The 16,507-nt window shown below is 33.3% G+C and overlaps 1 long non-coding RNA gene across 3 annotated transcripts; it reads left to right on the top strand.

The window, feature by feature from the left end:
* The first annotated feature begins 1,599 nt into the window (after nucleotides 1-1,599).
* On the top strand, nucleotides 1,600-15,111 carry LOC149805429 (uncharacterized). 3 transcript variants are annotated; one of them, XR_016419662.1, is made up of 4 exons: nucleotides 1,600-1,684; nucleotides 7,030-7,204; nucleotides 9,595-9,639; nucleotides 14,741-15,111. It is a non-coding gene; the product is annotated as an uncharacterized LOC149805429 (long non-coding RNA). The 3 variants fall into 3 exon arrangements; XR_016419663.1 differs by having other exon boundaries at nucleotides 1,615-1,699; XR_016419664.1 differs by lacking the exon at nucleotides 9,595-9,639.
* Nucleotides 15,112-16,507: the final 1,396 nt, after the last annotated feature.

Raw genomic sequence — 16,507 nt, 5'->3', positions numbered from 1 at the left:
AGCAGAAAGTTTCCAACTATTTCTTTTCGACAGAACTAAGATCAGAGCTAACGGTTTTCTGTTTTTAGCTTACAAAAAACCCGATAGTTGTTTTCGATTTAACTAAACGTTTTGGTATATACATAAAAAGGTTACGGAAGTTAATGTAATTTTTGCGACTAGGTTTAAATCAGCATAAAACATAATCGATGTATTTATTGCTTGAGATCGTGTCTTCTTTCAATCAAGCAAAACAACAAAATATAGAAATATCGAAATATAGAGAGAAAAGCACCAACACAAAAAAGTGTCAAGGATTCAAAAAGTGGATGCATGCATAGCGACACATTACTTTACGTGTAAATTAGATTTTCATTTTTGATATATTTTCACAATTAAAAAGGTCTAGATACCTTTATTTAAATTGAAATGAGAAAAAACGTGTTATAGTATATATCAAAACAGAAACTAATGGTGTAATGAATTCAATAAACGTTTTACGACTGCAAATTTGTTAACGACATGAATAATCATTAATTGGTCACATTATAGTAGAATGAGTGATAGTCGTAATGCCAACTTTATGTTCATTGCTCAAAATGTATTTCAACAAAGTAAAGCGCATGGCACCATCAGTCTTAATGCCGGTTATTTCGTGTTGTTTAAAAGTCCAAGATATAAATCTCAGGTTCAAGTATTGAGAATACAGTTAAGAACACCTTCAATATGTTATGCTTGCGATGATCTCAATCAATCGCCACGAGCAAATTTGCTAACCAATTTAAAACCTGCCACCCTGATAAATTGAAATTTCGTACGAAATTATTTTCCAGTTGGTGTCAAGGAGATTCTGCAATTTACAGATTGCCTTCCTTGTTTTCTTTTGTCCAAAAGGCATAGAACATCAGCCACTTCTTTCCTTTCTGACAATTTTCAACATGTGTTTATTTATAACAGATGATAATTACACTTTCAAATAGTTTTGCTTTTCTTCTTCTGTTTTTTGTTTGTTGTTGTGTTTGTTTTTTGTTGTTGTTGTGTTAATGGCTTAATCGATTTATTTGCATCCTTCAGGTCTTAGCTTGTGCTTTCTGTCATTTGATTAAAATCAGATCTACACTGTCCTACGTGAAGTCGTGTAGAACCGTGGAGATATGATTTTCATCGGATTGTTGTTTTAGTTACCTAGTTACCTAGGATTTGATCAGTTTCAAACACAGCCTGTTTAATAAAAGTCCTTTGCTTGCTTGATGTTGAAGTCTTTTTTTATGCGATTTGTCTCACTGCATTTATGTAGTATGTATGTCTTTCAAACTAACGTCACTGTTATGTCTTTATCCTTTAATGTTATGTTGATTAAAAAGCTTATTAGAACTTATGTTGAATTGTTATTTTGATCATGCCGACTATAAATAAATCTTGTCGTATATCTTTCTTCATTTTCTAATGTAAATATGATTTTCACGCGCTGAATGTTTTGTATTTCGTTTGGGCTATTTTGCGATATAAGATACTAATAACGCTATTTTGTCAACATATTTCAAACTGATATTATCATCGACGATGTTCTCTAATCGGAAATTGGTACTGTGGCATGATTTACTTCCCATGACATAAAGCTTTCAAGAGTAACCACCCTTTGCTTACAACATGCTGCTGTAATTGTAAAGTATGACATCCTGTTTGAAGAAGCAGAACTGATAACGTAAGCGGCAAAAATGTAAAATAATTACTTCTTTTGATCGAGAAACTAACGGACTTCTTTTCTCGAAAAATACATTAAAAATAACTTGAATCTGCAGTAATAGCCTGAAAGATTGTCCCTTTGTTACGTGTTTCTAACTTCCAATAGATACCGTCATGTCGGACTATTCTGCGCAACGATACATTTCTGTGAACATTTGATCACGTGCTATTTTGGGTCAAAAATCCATTTTTTATCCAGAAAGAATAATCGTACATTAATTAAGAAATGTGATATTCATAAAGTGTACACAAATATCCCACATTTAGATTCGAAATGCACATACAAATGTGATTTCTAAATGGCAACGTGAAGACCCACTCCATGACCTTCTTGAACCTGTAATGCAGAAAAATCGATTTACTATGCATCTTTTAGAATACAAATAAATACATTATATAAAAGATGGAAATGTGTACCTTAAAACAAAACTGTATTTTAATCCAAGTTTGCAAGAAGTTGTCCCACGTACAAAATCGTCTGCTACCCAACGTGTCTACTTGCCGCTAGAACATAAATTCGCAACAAATTTCCCGACGTGTAGTCTGTTTCTAAATTCTGTAGTAATTTTTCCCCCATCAAAAAGACGTAAAGACATTACATGCTATTCATTGTTGTTTCTCTTCCCCTAATAGCTTATTTTTCATAAAATGTTGAACTTTACTTACTTTTTTACAAGATCGGTTTAATCTGTTTAATATCTTTTGCCATTTATTGGCATTTTTACGTTGAATTTTGTAACACTAGCTATAAACCTGACCTAATTACTCGACTGTACTGCTGACAGGAACAGTCCAAAGTAATATATTTAATTTCTATAGCAAGATGGATAAACATTACATCTTTTCAAAGCTATGCGCAGAATAGGCTGACATATTGTGAGTCAGGAAAACAGGTGGTGGTATCCCCTGTGTCCAAAATTAATATTATTTTGAACAGTATATTCTAGTGACAATTGCATTTTTTCAAATGGTAAGCATTGCTGTGATTTATTTTTGTCAATTGCTCGAATTCGGTATGCGTTTTGCTTCAATATTGGAAACGAAAACCTTAAGTGCGCAGAAATGCCCGACAGCAGTGTATCCTAGTCCTACAGTGTAAGAAAAAAGATCAAGAAATCTCCCATTTATTTCAAAGGGCCAATAGTGAAACTGAAGCCGCTGAAGTTCCTGTCTGTTCTTTCATTAAAAATGGAATTCTTATGAGAAATATAAGACCTCCTGAGGTACCTGCTGATGATAAATGGTCAGTGAACTAACAAATTATAGTTCCAAAACCTTACAGACAGGAAATACATAGTCTGACCCATGAAACTCCTTTGGCTGGTCAGTTAGGGATTATTAAGACTTATCACAGGATCTTGACTCACTTCTGTTGGCCAAAAATCAAAAATGATGTTTGTAAATACTGTAGATCTTGTCATACTTGTCAAATGGTAGGAAAACCCAATCAGAAGATACTGTAGGCTCATCTACAACCTGCCTTTGACAAGCCATTTAGTATAATTATGGTATATCGTGTTGGTCCCTTACTAAGATCAAGTCTGGTAACCAATACCTGTTGACCGTTATGTGTGCATCCACAAGGTTTCCAGAGCAATTCCTTTGAGGAACATTAAATCTAAAAGAAGAGTGAAAGCTTTGATAAAGTATTTTTACTCACTGTGGCTTTCCCAAATCTGTCCAGTCTGATCAAGGCTCAAATTTCATGTCTGGAATTTTCCAGCAAGTTATGTACAAATTAGGCAACCAACCAATCTTATGCCTATCACCCTGAGAGCCAATGGGCATTAGAATGATTTCATCAGACTTTGAAAAATATGATTTGATCATATTGTTTTCATATGGGTAAAGATTGGGATGAAGTCATTCATTTAGTACTGTTTGCTGTTGGGGAATAGAGTTCAGGAATTGTTAGGCTTCAGTCCCTTTGAACTGGTTTTTGGACACTGTGCGTGGACCATTGAAGTTATTGAAAGAGAAACTTCTTTCTAATGAAGATACTGAAATTAATCTTCTTGATTATGTTTCCAATTTTAAGTACAAGTTGTCAAAGGCTTGTGAGGTCGCAAGAGCAGATCTGCAGTCTACTCAATCAAAAGTGAAGTCAAGATATGATAAAAACTCAAAGGAGAAAACTTTCCGTATGTGCACTGATTATAGGATTGTGTATAGTGTGACAAAAACAAATTAATTTCCATTACTAAGAATCGATGACTGTATTGATAGATCGGAAATGCCAAGTATGTCACCAAGTTTGACCTTCTGAAAGGATTTTGGCAAATTCCACTAGTGGAAAGAGCAAAGGATATTTTGGCATTTGTGACTCCAGATGGACTTTACCAATATAAAGTAATGACGTTTTGGGATGAAAAGGTCGCCAAGTACTTTTCATTGTCTCATGAATATGGTTACATTTGGTCTAGACAATTGTGATGCTTACATCAATGATGTCATCATCTACAATGACACCTGGAAAGAACATTTAGCAACAATTCGGAAATTTTTTAACAGAATCACAAATGCAAGTTTGACAATGAATTTATCCAAAAGTGAAGTCTGCCGTGCTAGTGAAACTTTTCTAGGACATATCGTGGAACATGGACATGTTAAACCTATAGATGCTAAGGTCAAGGCTAACTATGAATTCCCTGTGCCTGTAAATAAAAAGCAACTGATGCAATTTTTAGGTATGGCTGGATACTATCAAAAATTTTGTTCCAATTTTTCTATAATTGCTGAACCACTGACAAATTTATTGAGTAAGAACAGTAAGTTCCTTTGGACTGAAAATTGTGAGGAGGCTTTTGACAAGTTGAAAACCATACTTAAAAGTGCACCAGTTCTTACAACTACAAATTTCAGCCAATCATTTAAACTGTCTGTTGATGCAAATGATATTGGGGTTGGAGCAGTTTTGATTCAAGAAGCCGAACATGGTATTGATCATCCAGTGTGCTATTTTTCTAAGAAATTAAATAAGCACCAAAGAAATTATTCAACAATCGAGAAGGAATGTTTGGCTTTGATATTGGCATTACAACATTTTGAAGTTTACATTAGTTCAGCTCCTTCATTTATTGTGTTTAGTGACCACAACCCCCTTACTTTCATTGGCAAGATGAAAAATAAACATTAAAGACTGCTAAGGTGGAGTTTTTTGTTACAGGAATATAATATTGACATCAGGCATATCAAGGGGAAAGATAATTTAAAAGCAGATGCACTTTCCCTGTGTATAACAATGTATTATTTCATGTAGACTGTGTAAAGTTTAATTTTTTTTTAACCTCATGTACAATTAGTCTGTGGTGAAAAGAAAGCTTTATCATATCTTTTTTTTTTCGTTATCGGAGGAAGTGTTATGTGTATTTGATTTAATTTATATCTGATTTAATTGTTTGTAAGTTTTAAAATCTTTGTATTTTTTGGATTTGATTCTTAAAACTGAGTTTTTTTTATTTGTTATTTTTACAGTATTTTTCCAGGGAAATAAATAAATTCTTTTTAACCTGATGTAAAATTAATCTATGGCAAAAAGAAAGCTTTATCATATACATATTTCTTTTTCTTTATGGGGGTGGTGGTGTTATGTATATTTAATTCAAAATTTTAAAATCTTTTTATTTCTAATATCATTATATGTCAAAATAATGTAATTTTGTTTACTAGGAATTTTATATTTTCCAGAAAATTCAGTTTGACCTCTTTTCATAAATACCTAATAATAAAAACACTGTTTCTATTTTTGAGTTAGTGCCCGACCTTGATTCAGAAGTTACTGAGACAAGTAAACAACTTTTTATTTTTATTTTATTCATGGAGTAAAATGATTGGTGTTTATCAGGGTGACTGTAAGATTTAAACATGATCATGTAACCCTCTGTTTCGAAATTCAGGCATTTCAGAAATTGTGCAGAAGTTAGATTTAATAGAGATGTTTTTTGAAATAATTTCAGTTTGGGCTTGTAAACACTTGATGTCAAGTTGTTTTCTTCTATTGTGACCAGTTTTGAGTTTTTGAGTTTTATTTTAATTTTTTGGATTCTAAAAGATTAATTCGTTTCTCTGGAAATATTTGAGTGCTCATACAGAATTCTTGGACAAAGACATTTATTTAAATTTTATTCAGAAATTCAAACACTGAAAATATTATTGACTATGGAATAACAATGGACTGTACATATCAGCTCTAAACTGACTACAGCATACATCATCGCCTTCCATAATGGATTTTTTATGAGGACTCGAACATTAGAACATTTCGTTACTAGGACTTTTAAAATTTAATTTGTGGATTATTCTTGGATTAGTTTGGGATTTAATTCTTAAAGCCTAAGTTCTTATTTTTTCATTTTTGTAGTGTGTTTCCAGGGTAATAAATTATTTGTTACATTTTTCAAAGCTTGTTGTTTTCACTCTTTCTTTTGTTACTGTTTATTCAAGCCTAAACACATAACATAAAAACTTAATTTTAAAAGGTTGCAACCAGATTGTCAGATTTTTTATGCAGTGTTAGGTCACAGTGGCCTAATGTTTGTTCAGTGGGGAAATAACTATGGAAATGCCTTCCATCATTCAGTTTCATTATTTTATAATGATCAGTACTAAGAAACAAACTTAAATGTGACAGTGCCAATCTATTTGACTTTACATTTTGGGGGGAAAAAAGTCAGTAAAACTTTAAATATTATAGTGACTTTACTGTTGATAATGTGTTTGCTAAATTACTGTAGATGCTTGCTTATAAGACAGGTCCAACTGCAAACTGCACTGACCCAGATCTGCCAGCACATAATAATGGGGCTGGCAGTTCTGGATCATTGTAGTTTGTCAGGAGTAATCAGTTGCACAAACAACATGGATCCTGATCAGCAGATACATAATGCTATGGCAGATCATGATCTTTGTTCTTTGCAGTTTGACTCAAATTATAAGTGAGTATATATGGTAGTTGCATACCTTTAGGATGTCTCATACCTCAGAACTGCTAAATATTTGCTGATTGCAATCGTTACCCGAAATTTAAATTAATAAAATGGTTGACAGTTATATCGTGTCATGAAAATTATGTAAAGTTGGTACAGCAACCTGAACTTTAACTAAGAGTGATGCCAACACAGCATTGCTGAAACTTGTGAGAAGGCATAACCGACCAGTGACCTTTGAATAGTCTAGCTAAAGAAAATGAAGACCAAGATTCTTCACCTTGATTAATAAGCAAAAATCCAAAAACTTGAGCCAAGTTTTGAAGCATTGTCACATAATTCTGCCTCAACGCAAATTAAGATATGTTTCTTTTTTCAGTCGGAATGATCATATCCTCAGTCTGACAGGATGTTACGAAAGTACCCTAAAGGAAAAGGACCTGATGCAAATTATTTTAGTCGTATGGGCCCATTGGTAAAGGGGTTCATTGTCTTAGAGTTGGGCTTTTTTGGTGCTACCTTTATTTTGTGGCACAAGATGAACAAGTCCAGAGGTTTGTTAACATTCCAATCACACATGAATAAAAATCAGAGCTCTCACTGACACAAAATAATGAGTAAATTATTCAGATTTGAGATAGAAAATGAAGGATATGATCTCAATGTGTTTAATTTTAAAACAGAAATTAAACTGAGGTGCTGGGCCAAAAATATGTTGGCAACAAGAGTTCCAACTTTTCCCAGCTGCTTATAGATTTATGTATACCTCCTGTGTTTAATTGCTGATTTCCCTCTTGGTGAGTATTGAAATTACATGTGTAGTGATAATTTTAGATACCCAACTCCACTCTGTTGGTCAGCTGCCATTATTACTGTAGGTGAGTAATGAACAAATGCCATGCAGTAAGTGACAATTTTCTATTTATTTCCTTCTGGAAAATCCCATGATGTACACTGTGATACAGTTCTCTATTAATTTCCTTCTGGAAAATCCCATGATGTACACTGACACAATTTTCTTTTTTTTTTCCTTCAGGAAAATTCCATGTTGTAGACTGTGACATAATTTTCTGTTTATTTTCTTCTGGAAAATTCCCAGATGTCCACTGAAACACTTTCAGTGTCAACCATTAGCATAAACTCCTAAAATCTGAATGTGACTCCTGGGTTTCACAACTTGTGGAGTTGGTTGACTCCTAAGACCCAGTATAAATGTGTGTTTCTTATTGCACTGGATTTAAAATTAGGGTTTAAAGTAGGTAGTTTTTTTTTTTGGTTGTATTACAGACATTATAATGATTTGTATATATAATGCAATAAGCACTTCAGAGTACTGGGGCAGAAGTGGCTCAATTAGATGCACAAGTCAGTTTAATGAATTTTGTTTTAATTTTAAAAAACATTTTTTTAATGGGGGGGAGAGAGAAAGTTATAGGGTCCGCAGTAAGCAACATATTGGTTAGCCAACTAGAAACACGCATATTTTTTGTGTGGCCTGATATAAAATTGCTAGTGGGAGCTCTTAAAGTTTTCATTTTGTATGCATGAAAGTGTGGAAGAGCTTATAGAATATACTCCAATAAATCTGTCTGGTCACTTATCATTACCCCATCCATGCTTTCACTTTAGGAATAGTAGGATACCATTTGTTCATCCATCCATTGGTCTATAATCCAACCTCCTCTCAAACTGCTAAATTGAATTATGACCTGCTTATTTATGCTTCAATGCCAACATTAAGTTTGTGGGTAGAGATCCACTTCAGCCACATACCACAAAGCTTGATATTTTGCAGCATGGGTTGAGAGGTGGGGAGGGCTAAGTGGTAAATGTGACCTTTATGCATATTTATAAGTTTACACATTGTTAGAGAGATTCTCACCTCTAACTTTCTAGCCTTCAGTGTCATGGATATGAATAGAGACCTGTACTAGGAAGCAGTTGAAAATCAAAGGTACCAAACTGATAAATTAATATCTGACTTGCTCATTTATAAGGACTCAGAAACAATGAACTTATTTATTTAAGTGAAAAAGAAATCTCTGATTCATTTGTTTCAAAAAGACTTGTCAGTTTGTATAGACACTGTTTGGGCCATTTTAGTGGAGAAGGATTTAAAGAAAAAAGACTAAACAGCAATACATATATTTTATTACATTTATTGCCTTGCAGTCAACATTAACATGCATCGGTGAAAGACAACTTTATAGGCTACTGCTTGGTGATAGATGATCTGTACCCATTTCAGCAACCACTTAAAAATACACTTGTATGCATTTGAGAATTATTTTAAAAAACAACAGAAAAGCTGCTTTTCTCATAGATAAATGGAGTGCATCACCTTACTTGGCAATCCAAGCTGACAAGTTTTCCTTGCAGTTGCCTACAGAGCATTTTTCCATTTCATCAGGTTTTAACTGTACTATGCCAACACTTTTGTTTTTTTTTGTCTGGGCCACAAGAGACAATATAAAATAGCAGTATGTTATGAGATATAGTTTGTTCATTCAAAACAAAGTTAAACCCCATAATAAAATAGGTAAACTAAGTTAAACCCCATAATAAAATAGGTAAACTTGAATTATTTTTGAATGATGTAATTAATTTTGCAGAAATAATTCAGTTTTGAAAAAAGTTTAGATGCTTACGTCAGTAGATCAGAGGAATTCAGTCATGATTCAGATGTATTTTGTGCATTGTAGATTCATTAGAACTACTTAAGTTTAGGTTTTTTACTGATTTATTGCCAGATTCACATTTATGTTCTTTCTTTAGCCTAAGCACTTTTTCATGTCTTATTAATTCTGTTTAGAGTTGTATATTTGTGTGTGCGTATTTAAATCCAATTTCAAAGGAGGACAGTGAAATGGGTTTGTAGAGAACTCAACTTTCCCAGATTGAATATGAATATAAGAGACTGGTTATCTACTTCTTTTTCTTGTAGATTTCAGATACAAGGTTCATACGTATTGCCCACCTGTGCTAAATAGTAAGTAATGTTTCTTCAGAAAACTTCTAAATATATAAGTAGGAGTACAATCAACTTAAAGAAATTATGCATTTGTCTTTTTATGGCTCTAATTGTCATAGACCAGAAGAGTTTATGGGATGATCTGTTGTCTGTCATCTGTCATCCATCCTTCTGTCTGTTAGCAAATAATTGTTATCACTCCTCATAAGGTACTTGAAGGACTGTCATGAAGCTTAGTAGACACTCTCATCCCATGGTCTAGTTGGTCCAGAATGAATCCAGAATGGTGACCACAGTAGCCAACTATGACCACTCAGGTGGCCTAGTGGTTAGAGCATCTGCCTCAGGAGGAGAAGGTTGTGGGTATCGAACCCCGGCCAAGTCATACCAAAGACTTACAAAAATGGTACTAACAGCAGCCTTGCTAGGCACTCAGCAATAAGAGGTTAGTGTTGGGACTGGTTGGCCTGGTGTCAGGATAATGTGACTGGGTGAGACATGTCTGCAGCATGATGCCCTAGTGCTAGACATCAGTATAAACTGCCACACTGCAGACATCGTAGCAATATGACTAAAATATTAAAAATTCTAATCACAGACACAGACAGACAGACAGACAGTAGCCATCTTTAGAATCTTGTTATTGGTACTCTTCCACAATAGAGGGTCATATCAACATGGGCTTTTCACTAAAAGATTCTTATGATGTTTGGTTGGTCCTGAATGAAAATAGTGCTGACCTGACATATATTATGGCCACCAGTGGCCATCTTGAAAATCTTGTTATTGCTACTTTTCTTAAATGAAAGGTCATATCAGCATGAGGTTTTAACTTTTAAATTTCAAATGATATCTAGTTGGTCTTAAATGAAAATATGGTACAAATCCGACTTTAGATTTGGCCAACACAGCATCCATCTTGCAAATCTTTTTTTTACTTTCCTATATGATGGTCATGTCATGATTGTGTTTTTGCAAAAAGACTTTTTAAGATGTCTATCTGAACCTAATGAAAATGGTGCTGATCTGACTTCCAATATGGACACCATGCCAGACATCTTAAGAATCATGTTTTCGATACTTCTGAATGGATGTCATCTCATTATGATGTGCAGTTGGTCTTAAATGAAATGAGGCTGATCTGATGTTGAATATGGCTGCCACAGCAGCCATCATAAAAGTCTTGTTATTACTACCATAATGACTGTAAATCTTGGGACACTACAAGTCTTGGGACACACTATATTATTTTCAAAAGTAATTTTTGATCTGTAAATTTCAGGACATGAAATTATAGCATTTTTTTCATGTAGTATATGTCTGCTTTGTCCTTAATAAAAACGGTGTCAGGACATCCATTATGTCCACCACAACAGTCAGTTTGAAAATCTTGTTTTACTGAAGATAATCAGTGATGGCTTCAGTACTCGACAATTAAAGAGAAGAAAAGGTCTTGAATTGAATTCATGGAATTCTTTTCACCTGGTAGAGCATCATACCATTCGAGGGACTCTTGTTTCAGTGATAGATTTATTATCATGAATATTTATTTTAACACCGCAGAAAGTGTTTTTTTAGATGAGACACTATTCTGCACATTACAGATTAATATTTTGAGAAGTCACAAAATTGGAACGTCTGTAAACTCCAGAGTCTCAAATTCTACTAAAACCTCATAACTTCATAACTGTGTGCTGCCACTAACAAAATAAAAATAAAGTGGAAACAGAGCCCAGAGTAGTTTCAAAATATGTTCATGCCTAATTTGTCCGATTTATCTGTTACATTGATATGACACTATAATTGGAAAGAGTTCATAATTAGTCTGGTTAGTCAGAAGTTGATAGCTATTCTGAAGTTCTGGAGAAAAAAAAGATTAAGACTGCCTATGCACTGGAAGGTAGGACAAAAGCAAGACCATTGTATTTCACATACCCTATTTGATGCTTCATTGTTTTAAGCATTATTATTTGGGTACATTTTAAACTCAGTGTCATAATAACCTAGTTCTAAAGTCTCTTTATTAGTTTCCACTGTACCACCACTTGTGTACTGGCTCTTCCCATCAGTCACTCAGTCAGTTGTTTGCCGATTACATCATATTGCTTGTACTTGTAGCTATGGGACACTTTTTTTTTCTTCTTCTACTTTTCTGTTGTAATAAAATATTTTCCCAAACAGAAATGACACATTTTGAGGTACAGGTGTGTATTTCCATTTGAAATTATGTTGTTGGATGCACTGTACCCATCTTTTGACTTGAGTTTTTTTCAATTCAGGCAAGTAGATAGACTCAAATTCAAATTCAATTCCAGAACAATAGAGATGAAATCAGAACAAGAGTTTCTTTTTCCATCACAATTACATGAGCCTGTCCTTTTATTTTAACTAGCACTACCATCAGCCCTACAGGACCAGCATCTGCAATCGCTTGAGTTTTAGCATGTTTGTCCATGTATCCGAGAGTTTCTGCATTGGAAAGTCTGTCTTTCAGCATACAAAATACTTTCTCATGCTCTTTTTCTCGAGATGAATGGTACATCCTTCAATATTAATTGCTGTTGAGGTCAATTTTTTGTGTGCTTTGTATACTGTTATACATGGAGTCATGAATCTTGGTGATGGGATGCATCTTTACGAGTACTATGCCCTCATCAAAAATGTAGGTCAGCATGACTATATTATATGCTTCACAGACTTTGATTAAATTTTGTGGTTTGTTTCTCGAGCTCTGTTCCTGATATAATACTTAAATTATATGATTGTGTGTGTGTATAGTACTACACCCTTACCACAAGGGATGGTCATTGTGACCTACATTTTACATTGTACTGGCTTAGGCTACTTTTTTCTTTTAGCATTTAGCTCATGACAGACTATGCATTTTGCACCTCTATATATACTGTTTTACATGGCTTCACAATAGATAGTGAGTGGATGCATAATGATGAGCACTATATCTTCATCACAACAGTAGCTCACTGCAACTTATATTTCAAGATTTTACTGACTTTGATTTAATGTTTGACCGTCATTTCATATTTTACTGGCATAGATTGAATTTTTCAATTAGATTATAACCTTTTATATACCATTTTTACCGTGATTCTTGAATCTTGCTGAGAGAATGTATCCTGATGAGTACTACACTCTCGTTACAAAAGAAGGTCACCGATACTTACATTTCTTGCTTCACTGATTTTGGTTAAGTTGTATTTTAAGTTTATTTCTTGCTAGAACTTTAAAATTAGACAATTGCATGCATCTCTATTATTACCATACCCATACCATAAAATAATGTCACAGTGACCTATGTTTCATGTTTCATGGGCTTTGGTTACATTTTGGGTTTTAATTTTTTCCTCAATATCTGTTTTTGCTAGATTATCAAACTATATGATTGTATGTCTCTCTGTTAATACCCATACCTTTACCACAAAAGTATGTCATAGTCACCTCCATTTAACATTTATTAGCTTGGGCTAAGTCATGTGTTTAGCTCATAACCAAATTGCTTTTAGAAACAAAGCTATGTATACTGTTATACCTTGATTCATGAAACTTGTTGAGGGAAAGCATCTTGATGAGTACTACACTCTCATCATAAAAGTAGAACATTGATACCTGTATTTGATGCCTTGTGGTTGTGGTTAAGCTGTTTTAGGTGTTTCTCAAGCACTGTTCATGCTAGAATAACAAAACTAGACAGTTGTATGAAAATCTGTTAGTACTATACTAATATACCCATACCACAAAATAATTTCACAATGGCCTACATTTCACTGACTTAGGTTTGTGCATTTAGCTTATGATCAAATAGGATTTTAGCACCATACATATATATATATATATATATATATATATATATATATATATATATATATATATATATTAATGACCAGATGCATTTTATGTCACTGTGACATACAGTTTCAGCTTCACAGATTTTGGTTAAACTGGACAAATATATGCATCTCTGTTAGTACCTCACCCTTGTCACACAGGAATATCACTGTGACCTACATTTCTCATTTTTCTGGCTTAGGTTAGGTTTTTACTATTTATAGTAATACTGTGTGTGCATGCATGTGCTTATGTGACAGAAAACGAACCCAAGAAGTCTAGCAAAGCCCACTCATGTCATTGTGTCTTAACTAGGTGGGCACGTAGATGCAAATGAAGTTTGGGCACATACTAGAGGCAGTTTATTTCCCCGTTTGATGCACCTTTGTTTACTTAATATCTCCAGAGGCATCTTAATGAAATTTAGTATGCATCTGTATTGTAACTAAAGTCTATGTCAGTATGGTCATGTTGATGCATTTACTCCAATTATGTAATTCATTGTTGTCCTTAAATTTAATACAAAATATATTCAGTCCTGATTGTTGACTGTTCTGCATTTTAAATGTCATTAAAAAAAACTTCCAGACAAAAATTATTGATGCTATAGACTCTTACTGTGGTGGCCAGGTACTAAACTGAGTTAAGAAAAGATGATGTCAGTGTATCATAACAAATAACAGGGTAGTATAAATCTTTTCAACATAGAGTTTTCATTGTGACATCACAGCACATGACATTCAACTCAACAACTATTTCCTCAGCATTTGTCAAGGAAGGAATTCAAATATTTACAAAACAACATTTCACGACCTGTTTAAGAAAATAAGCTTTCTTGAACATGATTGTGTGACCTGACAATGGCAATTAAAAGCATCTTAATTGCCTAGAAAGTAGTTTTTACTGTAACAGCCTGTCAGATCACACCCAGTGTATTGAGGATTGGTCTGCATGTTCGGATATGGATTTTCTAAATCAGGACATGATAGGTTATTTTGTCAATAATTTATGACTGTCCTCTACAATCAATGAGAAATTTATTCAAAACCAGTTGTTTTTTTTTTTTACTTAAAAAACAAATCCTGAAATTAATTAATTTTTTTAAATAACAGTCTGATGGTTATCATTTTCTGATTTGCTCAGAAGTTTAAGTGTTCAGCAAACTCTCTGTAAGCATAATTGTGTGTTTAAACACAGATCATCCATTATAGCATCAGTTTTCTTGAGGATTTTCTATCTGAAAAATTTTAAACATATTTTTCAATGTATTTTCTAGTGTATTACCAAATTGGAGAGTTGATGGGTGATTTTCCAGCAAAGAGTTTGGACTATGATGCCTGGAACATCAAAAGTGATTAGAGGGACCAAAAGGCCTGGAACATAAAAAGTGATTGGATGCAAGAATATAGATGTATATTTTATCTTAAGAGCTATGAGTGAAATTAAGATAGGCATGAATCCTTGCTGGAAAATAGTCTTTCTTATATGGGACAGGATTTGTCTCCTGACATGGATTTGGAACAATCAGGAACAATGTATAAAAATTAAAACCTGAATCTTTATGCATCTTATTGGCATCAACCTTGGTTTGAAAACAAATTATTGTACCATGCAATTTGACACTAAAGTTTTTTAGTCTTTTGGAAATGTGTTTTTTTTATTTATTTTTTATAAGAAAACAATACTGTTTACTGTTCATAAAATATTTGTGATGAATGAAATGGAATAATGTAAAAATATTAACATATGACAACAAAAAAAAACGTGATCAAATTTAAATTTTGCATTACTTTTGCTGTTGTGGAATTTTATATATATATATATATATATATATATATATATATATATATATATATATACACACACACACACACACACAACACACACACACATAGAGTGTGACCCTGCCATAACGTGCCCCACGATAACGTGAATTCGAATATAACACAAACATGGCATGGCTCCTGAAATTTTGTATATTCATTCACACGTGAAAAATATTTCTTTTTCAAAGTATGGGAAATAGTGTATAATAAATGATCATTTTGGGGAAGAGATTGCGTATGATTTTGAATACAATATGACCGTGTACATGTATTTTTCTCGTACCAGGAAAAAAATAGTTTTTTTTAAAGTACGAGAAATAGTGTATAAAACGTTTATTATCAAATGTTTATTATCATTTTATGGAAAAGATTGTGTATGAATTTGAATATAATATGATTGTGGCATAGCTTCTGAAATTATCATTTTCACCAGGTTCTTGAAGTGTAATTCCAAAATAAACATCGGAAATGTTACTTATTACTGATCCATGAGTAAAGCCAGTAAGTCATCTTTGTGATTGTCTTCAGTTCTGTATACAATCGTTGCTCAAACATTATCCAACATGTGTTTTCTCTTTAACTGCATACCCAACCAAGCAGCAGACAATGCAGTGGTTGATAAAAGATTCTCACAATTTAATAAACATAAAAAAATGAAAGCTGCCAACATGTTTGCTGGGCTTGGTGGTGTTATTAGACACAATCAGTTGACCAGTAAATAATGTATGCTTTAAAAGCTGGAAATTGAAATGGTATGAAATTGTACGTGCGTTCAGCTTAATTTTTTTATAAAAGTGACTTGTGACCATTGCAGGTCTACTGCACTTAGTTCTCAGGTTTTACATGTGTATGGTGTTTGCTTATGAACTCTTTATTAATTTCCAATTTTTTTATAACGGTATTGTACTGTTATGGAAAGCAAGTTCACAAACACAAGTTGTTCTCTGCACTTTGCGCAATGATTAGTATCGTAGTTTTCATTCACACATTTCTTTCGATATTCCCAAAATCTGAAGTAAAAGTTCTTTGCACACTGATTGTTAATTATTCTTGCTGTAGTCATTGAAATGAATAGGCATATAAGCGTTAATTAATGAAAATTTACAATGAATAAATGCAGACCTGCCAACTCTTACAATTTTTCCGTCTTACGAAAATTGCCCTTAAAATACGGACTCGTTGCATATTAGCAAAAACTACAGAAAAATGATCGTTGC

The sequence above is a fragment of the Sinohyriopsis cumingii genome, chromosome 2 (assembly GCF_028554795.1).
Source record: "Sinohyriopsis cumingii isolate HCF-2022 chromosome 2, ASM2855479v2, whole genome shotgun sequence".
Lineage (NCBI taxonomy): Eukaryota > Metazoa > Mollusca > Bivalvia > Unionida > Unionidae > Sinohyriopsis > Sinohyriopsis cumingii.
The sequence above is the reverse complement of the archived record's forward strand: the minus strand, read 5'-3'. Positions and strand labels throughout refer to the sequence as shown.